This window comes from Dermacentor variabilis, chromosome 9 (genome assembly GCF_050947875.1).
Source record: "Dermacentor variabilis isolate Ectoservices chromosome 9, ASM5094787v1, whole genome shotgun sequence".
NCBI lineage: Eukaryota > Metazoa > Arthropoda > Arachnida > Ixodida > Ixodidae > Dermacentor > Dermacentor variabilis.
The window spans coordinates 73955355-73974676 of NC_134576.1; the positions used below are offsets into that span (position 1 = coordinate 73955355).

Here is a 19322-nt window from a genome sequence, read left to right on the forward strand (position 1 = left end):
CACAATACTGAAAGCAAACGAACGGGTCTATATATATTAATATCAGCCATAACTTATTCTTGTATTTCTCTTATATACAACAAATTTCAGTCAGAGCAGAAGAGAAATGCTCGCAGGAATGTGAAAGACGATGTAATCAGCAGAAACGGTATTGGCTTGGCCAAAGATTAACTTAATCGCTAGGGCAATGATGTCATTGCCATGACGTCCCAAATCTCGAGGTCCTCCCTCGATTTCGCTTCCTCATTAAACTACATTAAACTACAATAAAGTGGGCTAGCGTTGCCACCACGACGTCGATCTCATTTAGAACCGCGTTCTCTCAACTTACCTCTAAAAGTTCGCTTTCGCCTCGGAAATCCTGGCACGAAATTCCAAGGCTGTTGGATAATTAACGTCAAACCAGGTGTCTGCGATCATAATTACTTTCCCTACCTCTCTCGGTCGGTTGGATATTGCCGCGATCTAGGATGCCACTGCGAGCGCGAGGAATAACGGCAGGCTCTGCACGTAAACATATCGTATCGCTCACGGAGTCCGTGTCTTCTGTATAATGTATACGACCGCTTTGTGTGCCGCCCTGCCGAACCGTACACCTAAAGGGCAAAAGAATGGGTGCATAAAGAAGGCTTCTATGTTTTCACATGGCTTTTTTCTTTTATTTCCCGAGTAGGATCGGAAGGTTATATAACGCATAAGCGAGAGAATAGATAGGCATTGTTGGCTTCTGTTCAGACACGAATCAGCTGCTAGTAGTTTGGGGCTTGCTTCCTTGCTTGCGTTCTTTCTTTCTTTCTTAATTCTTTCTTTCTTTCTTTCTTACTTTCTCTCTTTCTTTGAATGCGTTGTTTAGCCACAAGATCCCACAATCTCTGAGCCAATTCGTGGTCGAGGCAAAGCACGCGGGGATTAGAATACATGACCGCAACAATTGTAGCTCAGCGTATATGCAACGCGCCGACTATCAACATTATTTATTTACTTTCAAAATTATTTATATATTTCGTGTATTTATTTATTTACCCTATCTATTTACTTATTTATATCGCCCACCAAGCCTCTTCAAGGAATTGTGATTAGAGAGCGGGTTACAGGGCCACAACAGAAACCACTAGACAAAATAAAAATCTAGTCAGAATCACAGCTTTAAATGCGCAGTACTTTGGCGGGAATACATCAAACACGGAACAAAAAAAAAACGATAAGTAGGATATAATGACATAATGTATAATGACATGTATGTAACTGCGCTTTAGTACGTGCCGTTGTAAGGCAGCACGAAAATATGAATTATCACTGATGGAAACAAAGACTGCGTCTGGCGGTTCGAGGAAGGAATGACCTGAAGATTGCAACTGCGTTGCTCGAAGGGACATGAATCTAATAATGGTTATCGATGCTTTAAGGGTGATACCGATCGTATAACGAATACCGATTGTATTTTGTGATAAACTGTACCACATGCCTCCCTCACCTCTTCGCAGGCCTGTGAGGTCTCTCTGAAAAAAAAAAAAATTGGAGGACGCTTAAGCTTCGCCTTCAAGAGTGGAACGCGACAGCGTTCCCGTCGACCCGCCAAGGGGTGTAAGACAATGGGCTACGGCGCAGCGACTACGCGCCCCGCATCGGACGCGGTGAGCGTCGAGCAACGCAGCGTTCGGCGCGACAACGAAATGTGCGCTTGAGCAAGCGACGCACGCCTGAGCCTTAGAAACAGCTCGTTTCTAAGGCAAAACCGCGTTCACTAGAGGCGCTTTTGTACCGCTTTGAAGCATCGAACTCGTGGCTCAGTGGTAACGTCTCCGTCAAACACTCCGGAGACCCTGGTTCGATTCCCACCTAGCCCATCTTGGAAGTTGCTTTTTATTTATGAAGTGCCTGCCGTGATTTATCGCTCACGGCCAACGCCGCGGACGCCGACGCCGACACCGACACCGACGCCGACGACACCGGCTTTTCTGCGACACGAGCTCCTTAACGCTATCGCGTTAAAAAGAGGAACAGACCGACAATATGCCGTTATAGCAAGCCCACTCTAGGCCATCGCCGTCTGTTGTAAAGAGGCTCAGTATACCTGAATTACACGCGAACGCAGCCACTGGTGAGAGAGGCGCTGTCTTTGTTCTTGCGTATAAAAATATATCACGGGACTCCGCCGAACGGTTGTACGTGCAGCAGAACGATGGATCAGCGGCTTAACCGTACAATTTTGTCACTGCTACCGTCTTACAACTGCTTTCCAGCACTTTTCCTTTTTTTTTCAGCAAGATAACAAGCACTGGTTTAATTGACAAACTTTTCACAACGGCATATGCTACCACTTCTGATAGTATAACAGAGTCGAACGTATATAACCGAACTCGTCGTTAGGCCCGTTTTATCTGCTGTTTAACATGTCTTGTAGTATACTCGTAATGCAACCTCCGCGACATGCTCATCACGTGTCTGCAATATGTGTACGATATTATTACAGAGCGAAGGTGATGCCAGTACCGGAGCTGCGAATGAGGTAGAGGAAAACGAAAAGTTGGAAGGCTGTTCAACCTCCAGTTGAAGTCGATGAAAGACAGTCTTCCTAATAAGCGAGTTGGGGATGAGGTAGGGGGTGGAGTTACTGCGCACGGCACTAAACTGCGTCACCCATCGCGTGCAGGGTGTAGGGAGGAGCGTCCGACTCTTAAATTTTTTACTGCACTATGCTCGGGATCGGCCCCCATGCATTTTCACGTATAAAGACGTGCCAATGATTCGTAAAAAGAAAAAAAATCCCTAAACTAGGACGAATCGTTTACAGCGATAGCAAGTTTCAGCATCGTGCTTGGTCTCCTCGGACGGCGTTCAAAGTATAGGCGGGTGCGACATCTTGCTGGACAGAAGTAACAGCGCCGTGTAAGCCGCGAAGCGTCTGGCAACCCTGGCGTGATGAAGAGCGCCGGCAGTGGCGTGGCACGCGATCATACGCATTTCAATTTTTTTGTGTGTGTGCGCGAGTAACACCCACTTCTTTGAGTAGACTAGCTCGTGAACTACAATTGTTGCTGTCGGCCGTAGGCAATTTGTCAAAATTTGGAAGTGTGCGCCGAAACACCCGGAATAACGCATGTGCAACGGGCAAGAAAATGTCTTTAATGTGACAGCGTAACAATGAGCTCATCCCGACTCGTCGCCCGAGAAAGGAGGAGGTGCGATACACCTGCGTGGCAGACACGAATATAATCCATCAGCCATGGTCGAGTTTGCAACAAACACTTTCAGCAAGGAATTGCCACTTTTGCCGAAGCTCTGGGATAAAAAAAATGACGACAAAAAGATATCCGGTAGTTGGCCCGTCGCGCTGTGTATACTTCTCGCGCAGCTCGTCTATTACTTGTGAGATTGACGATGGTTCGTTTGCCACGGGCCGCAAAAGGCAGCGGTATTTCACAGATGTAGTGTTGTCGTAGAGCCATCACGCGTAACCTTAAGACCACGCAAAGAGCACCCAGCTAATAGGAAAACTGGAGGCAGAAGCCGCAGATCTGGGTTATAGGCTTCTCAGCGCTGGGTTGAACTCACATGGGTAGCACGCGGTAGATTACCTATTATTCATGAATAAGACGTTCATGCTTCAAGTGCGAATGAAACTACTGCTATGGGTAAACTGATCTGAATTACGCCATAAAGTATAAGCGTAAAGTTTGTATCGACTTAACTGTGCGTACTCGTCTGTTTCACAAGCTCGGCCAAAATGGGCAACGTTGAAAAAAAAGACGGGTCTTGGACTTGTTATTTAAACATCGATTTTCTTGGGCCCTATGTAAACCTTTCCAGAAGAGCACGGTATTTTAGAAACAACTTGAATTTTGCAATCCACGTACTTGTTCTTATGATTGACAGAACCTCCTGCAGATTTGTCGCTCGCCACTCCATTCATGTTTTGTTTTTGTTTTGTGGACAACTGGGCAAGCCTGACCAAGCTTGTGGCCTACACTAAAGACAACATCAATCTTGTACCTGCTTGCCGCGTTTTTTAACCCGTGTGCTAGCTTATGCACATAAGGAAGTGCAATTGCATTCCTTCTACTCTTAAAAACATCTTCAAATGTTGCTCTTTTCGAAAAGCCTTTGACTGATTTTGCCACTTTTTCACAAGCCCTTGTGATAACACCAGTAGGGTACCCTGCTTCTCTTAGTCTAGATACTTGCTTCTCACAACTATGTTGCATCCTGTGGTGGCTTGATATACCAAAGAGTGTGTGCAAGAAACACAAATACCAGTTTTTACTACTTTATAGAGTGATCAAACGAAAATCTCAGTAAACGTATCTCTGCCCTAGGAGAACACTCCCAGCAAACGTGATCTGCTCCAGAATATACTATCCTTAAGTCCAAAAACTGTAACTCGTTTTCAGCAGGCAAATCACACGTGAAACTAAGGCCTTCACCTCATTCCCGAAACACACGGCGGCCGCATTTCGATGGGGGCGAAATGCGAAAACACCCGTGTGCTTAGATTTAGGTGCACGTTAAAGAACCCCAGGTGGTCAAAATTTCCGGAGTCCTCCACTACGGCGTGCCTCATAATCAGAAAGTGGTTTTGGCACGTAAAAACCCCAAATATTATTATTAATATTATCATTCCCGAAACACTTTCAACACATCAACGACTCTTCTTTGTACGTCAAAGGTTTTCACAATAGCAAGAAAATCATCAACATATCGCGCAACCTTAACAGCCAAGTCACCAATGTTCATTTGAATTATTCTGCCCACATAAGCCCAAAAATGTTGCTGAGAACAGGCGCAATGTTCGAACCGATACAAACTGCTGATTTCTGTAAAAAAAAGTTTTCGTTCCCACCCTATGTACGCAGAGTTTAACTAAAATTATAGAATTTCCATGAAACTTTCAACAGAAACAAGAGAGTTCCTAATAAACAATTGTTAATCATTACCTTCGGTTATACATTGCTTGCCACACTGCATCAACGTGTTATGAGGTAGGGAGTAGTAACGAAATTAAACTGACGTTTGGAGACAAATATTGTGGCCGCACTTTGCAATGCAATCCTACGTCTTAGCACGAAGATCAGGGACACATTTGAGGTAAGAATATCTAGAACTAACTTCGTCCGAGAGGATGTGGTTAGAATCGCAAGTTCAAAATCATAAACACATCAGGCTTAGTTTAAGGCGAGTCGAAAACATACTATCACGCGCGCGCCAAATAGCTGCGTGCCGTTTTTCCTGAGAGAAGACGTTTGCGTGAATTTCGCTTCCTCTTATATGAAGTTAATAACTTTATCACGAGAGCAATAAGATTTTAACGCGATAAAATGGTTTATAGTCCGCATACAACGCCGAATGACTAAGCATGCAGACGACACGGGCGGCACTGTAGCTTGTTTCCTGTGCAGATATATTCTGAGGCTGCAAGAAGTGAATAAATGAATGCTTTAGTCGTGCTAATTAGTTGTGAAATGGACTCCAGACAAAAGGGTATAAAAAGTAGCTTTAGGACATGTAAGTCCCAGAAAACATGTACAAGCCTGCATCATACAAGAACGGTGCGCAGGCACTATCTACGTCAGTCATCATCATCATCATCATCATCATCATCCTGGTTACGCCCACTGCAGGGCAAAGGCCTCTCCCACACTTCTCCAACTGCCCCGATCATGTACTAATTGTGGCCATGTTGTCCCTGCAAACTTCTTAATCTCATCCGCCCACCTAACTTTTTGCCGCCCTCTGCTACGCTTCCCTTCCCTTGGAATCCAGTCCGTAACCCTTAATGACCATCGGTTATCTTCCCACCTCATTACATGTCCTGCCCATGCCTCCCCCCCCCATTTCATTTTCTTGATTTCAACTAAGATATCACTAACTCGCGTTTGTTCCCTCACCCAATCTGCTCTTTTCTTATCCCTTAACGTTACACCTATCATTCTTCTTTCCATAGCACGTTGCGTCGCTCTCAATTTTAGTAGAACCCTTTTCGTAAGCCTCCAGGTTTCTGCCCCGTACGTGAGTACCGCTAAGACACAGCTGTTACATACTTTCCTACGTCAGTATGCAATGACAAAACAACTCTTTCAACTATGGAGGATACAATATGGGATACATGAAGCATCGTGGAATGAGAGACAGAGAGAAACAAGGAAAGGCAGAGAGCTCAACCAGACGGACGTTCCGTTTGCTATCCTGCACAGGGGAGACGGGATGATGAACTGAAGGGACCCTGGAACACATTTCTAGTTATAATCATCACTATTAAGTTACGTCACCTCACGAATCTACTTTTTTTTTTCCTTCGAATCCTTCAAGCACAAACGAATTTAGACGTATTTATCGGACCTAGCACGGCTTTCTCTCTCCTTTCATTTCCGTCAGCACGCTGGAAGCTGCACAGGGGAAGACGGCCAGGGGGCGCAAGGGCGCAATCCCGCGCTGGCCCCGCCCAAAGTTTAAAAAATCTCGCCGGCGATGATGACGATTGATTGGCATCGCCATTTGAAACGGGACGATGACAAATAGTCACCTACAGCGTGCTTAAGTTAATCAGGTATGCTATACATGCTTTTCATGCTAGCATTTTTGTAAACGTCTTCTTAATATCTTTTGTCTTCTTGAAAACTTATCCATCCACCTTGCACCGCTACCTATGATTGCAAAGGATCCGGTAGTATCAATCTCTTTCCTGTTTACTTTTTTTTTTTCATTACGCTCGTGGCGGCTTCTCGTAGTGGCCAGAATTGACCAAGTCAAGCATGGGCTTCAAGTTAAGGCGCATTTTCTGAACACGGGGTTATATATAATGTCTTCCCACCGCAAGGCTATAGCCGTGCTCAGCCCACGTTCTAACGAAAGGGAAACGGGTGCGACAGCAATGTGCGGCCGCCGAACTCGAACATAGCGACGAAGGCGATCAACGAACACGTTGCTACGTAAACGGTCGAAGTTGCGCGAACATATTTCTGGGAGAAAAGTGTTCACGAAGCGGTTGGCAAGGCACCCGAACAAGTGCGCGTCGAAGATGAAACATACACCGCGAACCAAGCACATGCGGCCGCAAGAGCTTCTTTCTCGTATTCACACGACCCCGAGGTATGCCCATGAGGGAAATCCGCGGACTATTGCCGGGCACTTTTGCTTCTCAATATCTGCCTCTGCCTATAGTGCTATGGAGGACAACGCGCTTTGCTCGGTATAACGGCCGCTTGGATTTCCGTTCAAACGGGATCGTGCTTTAGAAGAGGGAACTGCTGGGCTAGTTGGTTATGCGACATTATAAACGAGTTTTGCGCCGAAACCACGTGCATGAGAAAGGAGCCAGCACGGTCGCTTGCTTCAACTGTTTAATGAGCGTAAAAGCATCCTACATATATGGTACTCCCAGACCCTGAGTGCATGCGCACACGTACAAGGCATCAAGTAGATTCGGGCAAAAATAAGCTCGTTATCTGAGTATAGCGTGAAAGAAATTTCTGCTCGGCCTAACACAGAAAATCAGATGTGTCACTGACACAATGCGGACCAGCTTTTCTGATGTAAAAAACTTCCAAGCTTACACGTGCCCTTTGTTGCCTGCCTCTACCCAAAATACTCAAATCTCGGGGTCTGGGAAGGTAGGATGCTTTTACGCTCATTAAACAGTTGAAGCAAGCGCCCGTGCTGTCTCCTTTCTTGTGGGCGTGGTTCTGGCGCAAAACTAGTTTGTTATATAAGTGAGATCATAGCGGCCGACAGAATGCGTAATAACGAACCGGAAGTTTTTTTTCGTCAGTGGTTGGCCCGTGTAACCGGGGCGCACGTAACATGAGGCTTGCTACTTCGCGATGAGCCTTTGGCGCTCGCGCTATTTTGCCAGCGATCTGCCAGTGCCAGGGTCGTCGGCCCTCCGACGGGAGGCGAACCTTTACCTTACTTGAAACATGAGCTTGCTCTGTGTATGCTCCGACCAGCCACGAATGTGAGCTTCAGTAAACCTGCAAACGGATATTTTAATATAAAACGAATTCGCAGTAACAGCGTGTCATTATTCATTGGTCTGCTACCCTCCCCCCACCCTCCTCTTATTTAAAATAAAGATGGGAGGACACCTAAGCACTTCTTACGAGTTGTGAATGCGAAAGCTCCTTTGAGCTTTGTGCTGCGAGTAATGTACTGCAGCGGTACGTGTGCGCGTTCCAGCAAGCAGCAGCAGCAGCAGCAGCAGCTGCAGCAGCAGCAGCTGCAGCCTGCAGTGCCAACGCCGCATGCCACCGACGCGGCCGTGTCCTCTCTCCTTACGCAACACCTGGCGCGCTAAAGCAGCAGGAGAGCTCCTTTCTTTCACCCGCTCTGCACCGTCGAGGCGCGCTCGTACCGTGGCGTCGCAGCCAATGGGAATTCAGGCGCTGTTTCTTTGCTACAGACGCCGGCTTTTGCGCTCAATGAGCCACTTGACGCTTTCGCGTCCATAATAAGTATGTCCTATATCATGTCCTATATATAGTCTCTGCACCGAGTTCGCTCGAGCACCGGATCTCAGCGCTGTCCCTATAGACTGAAGAAGGCACTGTGCTTCAATAACGCTCCTCGGTGAATTGTACACGAAGATGCATGAGTTACGCGAGATGCGCACCTCCGCTCTAGTGTATTCGAGTATACGTCGACAGAGCCCTATTAGAATTACCCCGGAGTGCCAATGAAGGGCGGTGATTACTTCAGTCGAAAAGCGTGGCGCTCACAATCACTTTCTTGCATACTAGGTTGATTTTTTTTTTTTTGCTAACATGTCGCAGTAACCGTCCACAGGTTAACGAGGACGTAGTAACTCTGCCTGTAATACACTCTAGCGCAATAAGTTTGTATCACGTTCGATGGTTTGCTACTACAAACCACGAGTTCCGAGTACGGATGACACGCGCCGAAACAAGGTAAAAGGACCGAGCTGGGTGGCATCCGCCACCACCAAGTTTCAAAGGCGATGCTCATAACGTCTGTCTCAATCAATTCATGCATCCATTTATCCCTCCTTTTATCCATCTTTCTACCCATCCTTCAATCTACCCGTCTGTCAGTCAGTCACCCAATCAATCAACAAGTTGAGTGTCGAGTGGAATGACGTTGTTTAGGATCGAAGACGTCCGATAAGGGCTTCGATGCAATTACGGAAACGGGACGGCGCTCTTTTCTGACGTCGCTCACTGCGCTTTTCGCGTGCCCGTCCGCAGCAGCCACCGGCTTGTCCTGCAAACGGGCCGACCTTGATTATGTTTTCCCGTCGCTGTGCATATGTGCGCGCGTGCCAAGAGCGCGCCGGAAATAAAAAGAGCGCGCGCGACTGATGCGCGATAAGTGCCGGGGTTGCGTGGTGTAGTCTCGCAGATGGGCTCTTGTTACGGCGACGCCGTATGCCGCCACTACATACACGCGGTTTGTAGTACCTTGCAGGTGGACGCGCTACAACGGCCGAGACGTTCGACAGTAATGCGCGCGGTGGGCATTGCGAATCGAGCGCAAGATGGTGTTAATATCGAGAGGCGATGATAAGGTCGATGACGCGCGTCGAGGCGCACTCCACAAACAGTCGCCACGAACACAAATACAGACACGCGCATAGAGGCAAACCCAAATAGACGCAGGCACGCGCGCAACAGTGTGAGAGACAGCTAAAGAAAATGAAAGGAAACGCGAGGGAAACGGGGAAAAAAATAGAAGGATAAGGTAAGGAAATGATGTGGGCGCACACAGAACAACGTGCGCAGACCCGCACAAACACGTGCACGAGGATAAATAAACAAGCACATCCGCGAACAGACGCAAAGCAAATACAAGAGCAGGCACTGGAGCATATGCAGAAGCGTTCATGCGTGCTTGCCACACACGCCCGCATACTGGGTGGCGGTTTAAAAGAAAGTGCGCTGACCGTTGCGTGAACTGGAGCTGCAGCCAGTGGTCGAAACTGCTTTCCATCCAGCAGCCCTCGATGCCCAAGCGAAACGGGAAGGCGTAAAGAGGAACGCGAAAGAGCTTTCTCGTATATAGGCAGGCTTTTAACCCACGTTTGACAGCACGCGTCTCCACTGTCTGGAAAATCGGCTAAGCTGCCAATCACCGCTGCGTTTGTCCTTTCTCTTTTCCTCCTCCTTCTTCTTCACTTTATTTTTAAACCTTCTCTAGTAGTGGCCACGTCTGTTTTGGTTTGAAAAGTGACATTTGAAGGCGGTTTTCGCACTCATCTCTTTCTTTTTTTTTTCTTCTCAGATACACAGCACGGCGGATCGCGAACCAAGGCTACGAAATTGTTAAGCACATGCACAACGGGTGTTATGGTAAACACATACAATGTCTTACCTTTCAGGGCAGTAAAAACAAAATACATTCCGGAGCGTTTTCTGCCAAAATCACGGTTTACGATTTTGAGGCACGTCGTATTCGGTTACTCCTGATCAATTTTGACCACCTATATATATTTTAACGTGCACCAAATGCGCGATACACGGACTTTTTTTTTTTTTTTTTAGCAGCACAAAGTCATACCTATTACGCAACCGCGGCGGGTTTAGGGCAGCAAGAAAGCACGGAAATGGGCGAGGCAAGAAGAATCGTCAACCTACATCAGGCTTTTGACGTGGAAGGCGTCGTCGTCATTCAGACAGAACCAGTGTCGGAAGGCGTGTCAATATCGGAGAGAGCTTGCAGGCACATTAGCAGGTGGCACTGACGAGGAGGAGGAGGAGGAGGAGGAGGAGGAGGAGGAGGAGGAGGAAATAAAACGAGAAGGCAAGGATGTTAGCCAGAAATGCGTCTAGTTGGCTACCTTACTCTGGGGGAATGGAGAGAGGGAATCGACGATATATTCAGTCAGCGGTTGTTGACGTATAGTAAGTAGATCGAAATTCTAAAACTCTGTCGGGATGCGTGAGAAATCGAGGTTAGGAATACGAATGCGGCCTTCCCGATATTCAATTCGTATTGTAATAGGGATTTGAGCATCCGCGGTGTCTCTGTTAGAATTTAAGCAAATATACGGGAGTTATATTAGCCCTCGTATAAAGACCCAAGCATGTGATAGTTGCTGGTTAGCTGCTTCGAACGAAGCTTCATGGCGCGCACTTTCTGCCTATAAATACGCGGGAAAAGAAAATCTGGTTTGATGGGGACACGAATGCATCTACAACGGGTGTATTTATTTCGGTATAATTAGATACGGCGCTTGTATTCAAAAGTGAAGAAAAGGCCAGTCAACTATCAATTAGGATCAGTTTCAAACGCAAGATAACCAATTGCCAATAAAAGAACTGCACGAATGGCCTGCCAACATCTTACTATATCCTTATGGCAAATAGGCTTTCAAAAGAATGAATGGCTGACGTACGATTAGCTTTCCAAAAACGCCCAGTAAACAGATGTAGAAAAGCGATTATACGTAGCAGAGAAAGAAAATAAAAACTACTGGAAGACTTGTGTGCCATAGACACATGTAGAAGAGTCAGTTGCAAGGAAAGCATCACCGGTAGTGGCCCAAGAGATAAAACTGCTGCATGACGAGACTGCCTCATCATCATCATCATCATCATCATCATCATCATCATCATCATCATCATCAGCCTGGTTACGCCCACTGCAGGGCAAAGGCCTCTCCAATATTTCTCCAACAACAACAACAGACTGCAACGAAGACTTAAATAAAGCTACTAGAAAAAAATCGCAGGTTGCCATGCAAGCTTCCGCCGCTATGCCGAAAACAAAACTGGGAGTAGGTATCTTGTTCTTGTATTGCTTTGAAAATTTTTGCTGCTGTTTTACGTCTGGCAACGTGTGGTACTTTGTTTATCAGGAGGGGAAGTAAGCCAACTTTGATAGTGAGTTGTTGCGAATAGTTTTGTTACTTTCTATATTCGAAAACACCGAATAGATAATTTATCGAATACGAATAATTGGTGTCTAATAATCGATCATAATAATCGAAATTTTAAATAGTCACCCACCCAATGTGTACTGCAGCAGCAAAACGGAAAAATATATTTGTGTAAGTATTACATTGATATCAGAATCAGTATCTTGGGAAAAAAATTTTAAGAATTACAATGCCTTGAGTAAAAACAAAGTCTTTAATAGTAGAAAGCACGCGTTACGTGCGTCTAATCTACCGTTAGCTGCTTTACTGCTTCGCAGTGCTTAGAGGAATTAGGTCATGGCAACGACGACGGCGGCTGCATGACAACGGCGATGGCCATGGTAGCGTGACAGTGATGTCGTTGCATGACGGCGACAGGAGGACGACTACGTTTCGTCGATTGGCATCTCGATAGCGTTCGTCGTGAAAGGGACGCTTAGAATGGCGGTTGCGCTGAAAGACGCATTGCCAGCAACCTCGCTTCATTCATTTGGCCCTCAACTACTCCCCCATCCTAAAAGTTACCATAACTAATCGCCACTGCTACGACCTTCTTTAGGCTAAACGTTGCTCTGGATATCGGTTATCGTATACCAATGAGAACGATTTAAAAAATATGCGGTGCGGAAGTGTTTGTATTGGTCTGCATGAGTAGTGATTGTTTCCGAACGCGTTCCACAATCATGGTCGACAAGCTTCACCGCAGGGTTGGTAGGTGGCAGAAGCAACAAAAGTCTCTGTAGCAAAAGTGCACGTCGTTTTATCTGCAACAGATGTCGCGCCTATGAACGAGCCATATGAACTAGAAATATTTATGAAGTGCCTGCCGTGATTTATCGCTCACGGCCAACGCCGCCGACGACACCGGCTTTTCTGCGACACGAGCTCCTTAACGCTATCGCGTTAAAACCCGGCCAAGCTTATCAACAAGTCGAGTTTCCTCTTTGGCACACAGGCCGCAGAATGTGGTATATCGGAGCTACATGCAGTGACGTCATCAAGGCCGCCATATTGTAGTACAGCCAGCACGGTGAAAAACTGCGCGTTATCTATACGTATATCCGCTTTTATTTTTTACAGCAGCACGTTGGAATCTGTTAATTTCACTACAAAATGACGTGCGTGACATCGTGTTAATGCTTCCGACTCGCGCTTTTATTCTTCTTCCATATCGCGTTTCTATTAAAACCAGACGGCGCTGTTTCAACGCGTGTACAAAGCCAGAGAAACGCCAAATGAGGCATCGTCACGCGATGTGATGTGTTGCTGCGATCGCTGAACAGAGGGAAACGGTCAAACGACGTTCTTGTTAGCGCATCACACGTACCTGTGGTCGCGACGTGAGCCTTCCAGGGGATAAGCACTGGTATCAGCGACGTCGTCATATTGAAGGAGAGAGAGAGAGAGAGAGAAATGACGCTTGGAAAGGCAGGGAGGTTAACTAGAGGTAGTTCCAGCTGGCTACCCTGCAGCAGGGAAGGGTTAAGGGGGATGAGAAGAGATAGTGGAAGGGGTAAATAAAGAGAAAGAAAGAGAGATTAGCAGAAACAAACTGCGTACACTATGGAGTGGTATGGGACGGCGTTCTTAAAGTCTATCATGAAGTTGAAGGCCGGAATGCACGATGAAGGGCTGCGCATTATCTAAATCCGCTTATCTCCAGCAGCAAAACGAAAGCTGTGAATAGAACTACAAAATGGCGCGCGGGACGTCATGTGAATACTCGGCGTCATCGAGACCGCCATATGGACAAATGGGGGCACGTTAAAAATCCCCTTGGTGGTCCAAATTAATCCGGAGTCCCCCACTACGCGACGTGCCTCATAATGGAATTGTGGTTTTGGCACGTAATACCCCAGAATTCAACTGAATTCCGTATTGCAGTACAGCCAGCACGGCGAAAGGCTACGCGTAATCCACATCCGCATATGAACTCCATTGGCAAACTGGAAGCTGCGAATACGCCTACAAAATGGCGTATGCGTAACGCCATCTGAATACTCCTCAGGAGCGTGGCAAGTGATGGGCTTTCAGAGAATGGTGTACCCAAATTACGAATCCCGGGACTTCGATGCCGGATTATGTAAGGTACACTGTGCAAGTTACTCTTTCATCATCATCATCATCATCATCATCATCATCATCATCATCATATTTTTATGTCTACCACAGGACGAAGGCCTCGCCCTGCGATCGCCAATCACCCCTGTCTTGCGCTAGCTGATTCCAAACTTGCGCCTGCAAATCTTCTCATTTCCTCACCCCACCTAATTTTCTGCCGTTCCCGACTGCACTTTGTTTTTCTTTGCACCCATACTGTAACTTTAATGATCCTCTGGTTACCTGCTCCACGCATTACACGGCCTGCCCAGCTCCATTTTTTTTTCTCTTAATGTGAACAAGAATATGGGTTATGCCCATTTGCTCTCTGAACCACACCGCTCTCTTCCTGTGCCTTTGCGTTACGCATAACATTTTTCGTTCCATCGTCCTTTGCGCGGTTCTTAACTTGTTCTCGAGTTTCTTTGTCAACAAGTACCTGCCATGTAGGGCGGCAACCCGCTCGAGTAAGCCGAGTTGTTGTTACGGGCGTTGACGAATGTCGGCATATGGTCAAATTCGCCATCTTGGCAGTTATGATTGGCCCAAGCGGCTGCTACGGCTCCTCTTATTGGCTCAGAACGCGCGAATTTACAGAATCTGACAATGTAGAGGCATTTAACGATATCCTGAATAGCTCCCCCGGTCTTCTAGTCTGACCTCGACACTCGCCTAAGCACTTCGTACTGACACTGGCATTCCTATCGCTTTTCAGCTCAGTCGAGTCTTTATTACTACAAAGAAATGTCCAGCAGCCAGCAGACGAAAGGCTTGACGGGGTCAAGGGCCCTTGCGACGCACTCAGCATGGCATAGCACAAAATAAAACAGAGTACAGCACTTACTGGCATGACAGCGTCCTAATTAAAGCAGCTAAAGACATGACAAGGACTTAATAAGAATTCTACGTATCCGCTCAATCCAGTACTCTGGAAGCAATACTCTGAAAATAAAGTTCGTGTGAATGCTGGCATGATTGCTACTAAGTATAACTTGAACGACCTATTAAAATATTTATTTTATTTTATTTCTAGAGATAAAGTGTATGCGAAAGAAATGCCTATGAAATCAATACACACTCAAGCTTTTGAGTGTCATAGCGGGTTCTACTTATAGGAATAATAAATTTATAATGTCTTATAAGCACTATGGCTCGCACTCAAAGTGCACAAGATAGTTCTGCGTTTGTCTTCTCTTGTATTCACTACACTACAAGCATCTATGGTGAAAAAACAAAATATGTTTTAAAGTTATAAAGAAAAACAGTTTTTTCTCTCTCTTTTCTGTTTGCTAGTTTCGATGCAGTTTTACTCACTTTTTTGGTATATTTTTCCTTCAATAAAAAGATTGCATAACTGACTCCTTTGTGGGGCTAAATCTTACAGCCCTTTTGACTGCAGCTTTCAAGGAGTACGTAAGAGTAAAAGTGCTGCGATGGGGCTGCGACAGAAGGTAATAGTAGTTATAGATAATCACACCATTAGAGCACATGAGAGGCGACAATACACCCGGCACTACGCGACACATACAAGGATAGACTCTATATCGGTGCTTGTATAGCCACGGTCTGGGTGACATGACTGGCCCGGAAGGCAGCCGCCTTTCTTCTGCAATTAAGAATAAATCGCTTGCTCGTGCAAGATTTGTCTGCTTACACTTACGTGATGGGTGAAACTACGCGCAAATCTTAATGTAGGACCGCAAGGAAGACCACGGGCACATGTCTGTATATGCCAACGGGTAGATCATGTGGAGAGTGTGCAGATTTAGTAGGTGTTCTTCTGTAATCCTGGCACCACGGTTGATTCCGCAGCGCTGAGTTTATAAGCGAACAGAGAAGGTAACTTTTTTTAAAAATAAAAGCATATCTGCACTTCCCGTTCTAAAGATTCCGTAGCAAAAAATAATAATAATAATTTAGTGCCCTGCCACTCTGTGAAGAAGGATAACCGGCGAAGCTGTACTGGGATGACTATATTGACAACTACGTTGATTTATATGGCTGTTGCTATATTCATTGAATAAAGACACATACACGTAACTTCGTGGCTTGACAGTCGATCACACACCGTACACGTGGCACCAAACGGGTTTGCCACAAACTCCCGCTCTAACCTCGTCGTCGCCCCGGGAATACGTTTCAACGGATTGCAACCACGTCGTCGCCTTGCGGTTTCCAACTCACGGTCGTCGGGGTCCTGACGGGCGCGTCGCATATACTTGGCGTTGGAGATGAGCCCTCTGTGTAGACGGGGTTTTTCAGACAACACTTTCAAAAATTTGTAAAGCTTGTCTGTGGCAGATAGCACAATTCAAGTTCATGAGCTGGTCTACTCGAAGAGGCGGATATTATTGGCACAAAAAAACATTGAAATGCATAATCGACTAGTGAACAAAAAGTTACTAATTAAGTTTTTAACTAATTACCTCTATATTGCAATTCACAACGCGCGCGCGCGCGCGCGCGTGTGTGTTTGTGTGTGTGTGTGTGTGTGTGTGTGTGTGTGTGTGTGTGTGTGTGTGTGTGTGTGTGTGTGTGTGTGTGTGTGTGTGTGTGTGTGTGTGTGTGTGTGTGTGTGTGTGTGTGTGTGTGTGTGTGTGTGTGTGTGTTTGTGTGTGTGTGTGTGTGTGTGTGTGTGTGTACATATGTATATACATATACGTAAATGTTGGCGGATTGCTTAAAGCCCGTTTCATCTCCGCCGCATGCAGGTCGGCCCGGTAATGCACTATCTTCTGGATCGGCCAGCGCAAGGGGAGAAATTCTCGATCTACACGGCTCGATATACGGACGCAGTTTTTTTCCCCAGAACCTAGTCATGTGCAGCTTCGCTGTAAAAATCCAAGAGTACTTAGGTATCCCTATGTGGATGACTGCGAAAACATTGGGACGTCTTCTCGATGACCACTCGCTTTACAAAACGTAATCGTATTGTTTTCACGTTGCCTTGTATCATTTATTGCATCACGTGCCTCGCCCCTGTTCGCGTAGTTGCGTGGAGGCGCAAAGGAGCCGAGCGCAGATACCGATTGAGAAGTCGAAGGCGAAGGTTCGTCCATCGGAGCGCACGACTAACTCACCGAAATCACCGCACCGACTGGCAGTGGGCCAGTGTCGTCAGCACTTTCGCAGAGGGAGGGGCGGTATGGGGGAACGCTGGCATGGTGAGCGGCATCGGAGCCAGCTGTGGAAGAAGACGACGACGAACGCGGGAGCAGTGGCACGAGCGCGTCTCTGTGACCACGTGACTTTTTTTGCGCAATCTCTTGCCAAGCCGCCGGAATTTCCGATTCCCGAGTCAAATAATGCTTCCGCATTAAGATAGTAGTCGGTGTTCCTTTTTTTGTTTCGTCACCTTCATTTGTTTGCAGCGTATAGTATTTCCAACCGCGGTTCCGTCTAGTTCACTATTGTTCATTCCTGCGCTGGGCAAACGTCCATTTACCTGTACCCCACCACAAAGAACCGCGTTTCAAAGAGCAGGTGCAAACTGTACGGCTTCAGAGCCACCCGATATTGCCACGAATGCGCGCGCACCGTCATGCGAGAAACCGCGCCGTGTTTGCTTCGCGGCACCCAACAACACTGCTTGCGTTCATTCATTGACCAGTGTCTTTTGTATCCGCCACGGCAACTACGCGGCCGGGACGCTGCGGTGTTGAGCTCGGGGTCGCGGACTCGATTCCCGATTGCATTACAGTGGGGGCGCATTGCCAAGGCACCAATGTGCGTCGGCGTACGTCGTGGTCAGAACTCCGGAGTCCTTCACTATGATGCCACCGATGAGAAAACTACGAAAGCTTTCAATTCGGTGAATGAATGAATGAATGAATGAATGAATGAATGAATGAATGAATGAATGAATGAATGTGGAATACCCTTTTGAGCGGCGCTGCAATACGTGAAGCGCTCAACAAGCTGCCGAGCAGCGGATGTGGCCAGCGCGAACGAGAAGTGCGCTTCTTTTCGCGATCGTCTCCCCCTCGCCACCTTTTCCACCATCCTTTCCCCGCAGGCGGCTTTTTTATCGCAAGGTACCGCCGCTCCCGAGCGAGGCGATCGATGCGCCCTCTTTCTTTTCCCTATACCGTGCGGGCAAATGGGGAGGAAGGGAACGGCGCGACACGGCACGTCTCCCGGGGGAGATGCGCGCGCAACGACCTGCGACCGCCGGTCGCGCCTGCCCTCTCCTACGAATGTAGGGGAGAGGGAGGGCAAAAAGGGGATGAACTGGCTCCTCAAAAAGCACAACAGCGGCAGAGTACGCGGCACAGGGAGCCGCAGTATCGACAGAATTTCAGCGACGTGAGCGGTGTTTGACGAAGGGCAGCGTTGCCCGTTCTGAATGGGAACGGAAGTGCAAACAGGCGTCGGCCTTTTTATTACCTTCAGCCTGTGAGCAGCTGTCAGTGGCGCCCACTTCGGACAGTTCTTGCTTCGTCTGTCTGAGGCAACATCATGTTTATCACCATGTTCCCATGACAGAAGCCGCCATAAAAGTCTGTCCTCACCCCGGGATACAGTCCCGGGTCAGTGATTTGCATGCTGTCGTGTCGTCAACGTCGTTATCATGCCGTCATCGATCCGGTCACTGTAGTCTTATAATGGTGTCAGACGTCGTCACCGTTGTGGCCGCACCTTCTTTTGTCGTCAGTGTTGTTGCGCCGCCTTCGTTGCAGTCATATTCGCCGACGTTACTGTCCTCATCGGCGACGCCATTGTCACCGTTATCGGACCGTAATCGTGTCGATGCCTTCGTTGGCCGCATCGTTGTCGTGCCGGTTATCGGTTTATTTACTTACTAAGGATTGGAAATGTTGGCAATAAGACTTGGCGATGTGGCCGGTGTTTGCACAATGTTCCACGAATGAAGGATGATGATTGGTGGAGTGAAACATTTCAGCTGTACAATAAGGAGTTCGCAGCCAAATGCGGGGAAGCCAATTCCAATTAAAAAATAATCGCCTCTTTAGTTATCTTCGCCGACGTTGATGTCGTCATCAGTGTTTTTATTGTAGTCACCGTTATCGTGTCATCGTCGCCTTTATGCGTTCCTTGGCCGTCATTGCGGAAATGTCCGCCAACGTTATCGTCGTCGTCTGGCCGTAGTCGTTGCTATTGTCAAGCCACTTGAGGCTGTTGTGAGTGGCACTCTTCTTACTTTTTTTTTTCTTTCTGAGCTCAAGTTCTCCCGTTTTCTGCCTATACTATGTGCAAGTGTACCGTGCATGATTTGATTTTTCAATGATTGCCAGTGGGAGGCAATCAGTCATGGACGACAAAGTGTGTTTGCTCAGCGCATTTGTAGATATCACAGTGTCTGTGCACTCTGATTTATGACGTCATGCTACTAGGG

At 47.1% G+C, this 19322-nt stretch overlaps 1 protein-coding gene across 1 annotated transcript in view; it reads left to right on the plus strand.

The window, feature by feature from the left end:
• LOC142558408 (major facilitator superfamily domain-containing protein 4A-like) overlaps window positions 1-19322 on the plus strand; it is a 397460-nt gene that overhangs the window by 4447 nt on the left and 373691 nt on the right. The gene's annotated exons all lie outside the window — the stretch shown is intronic.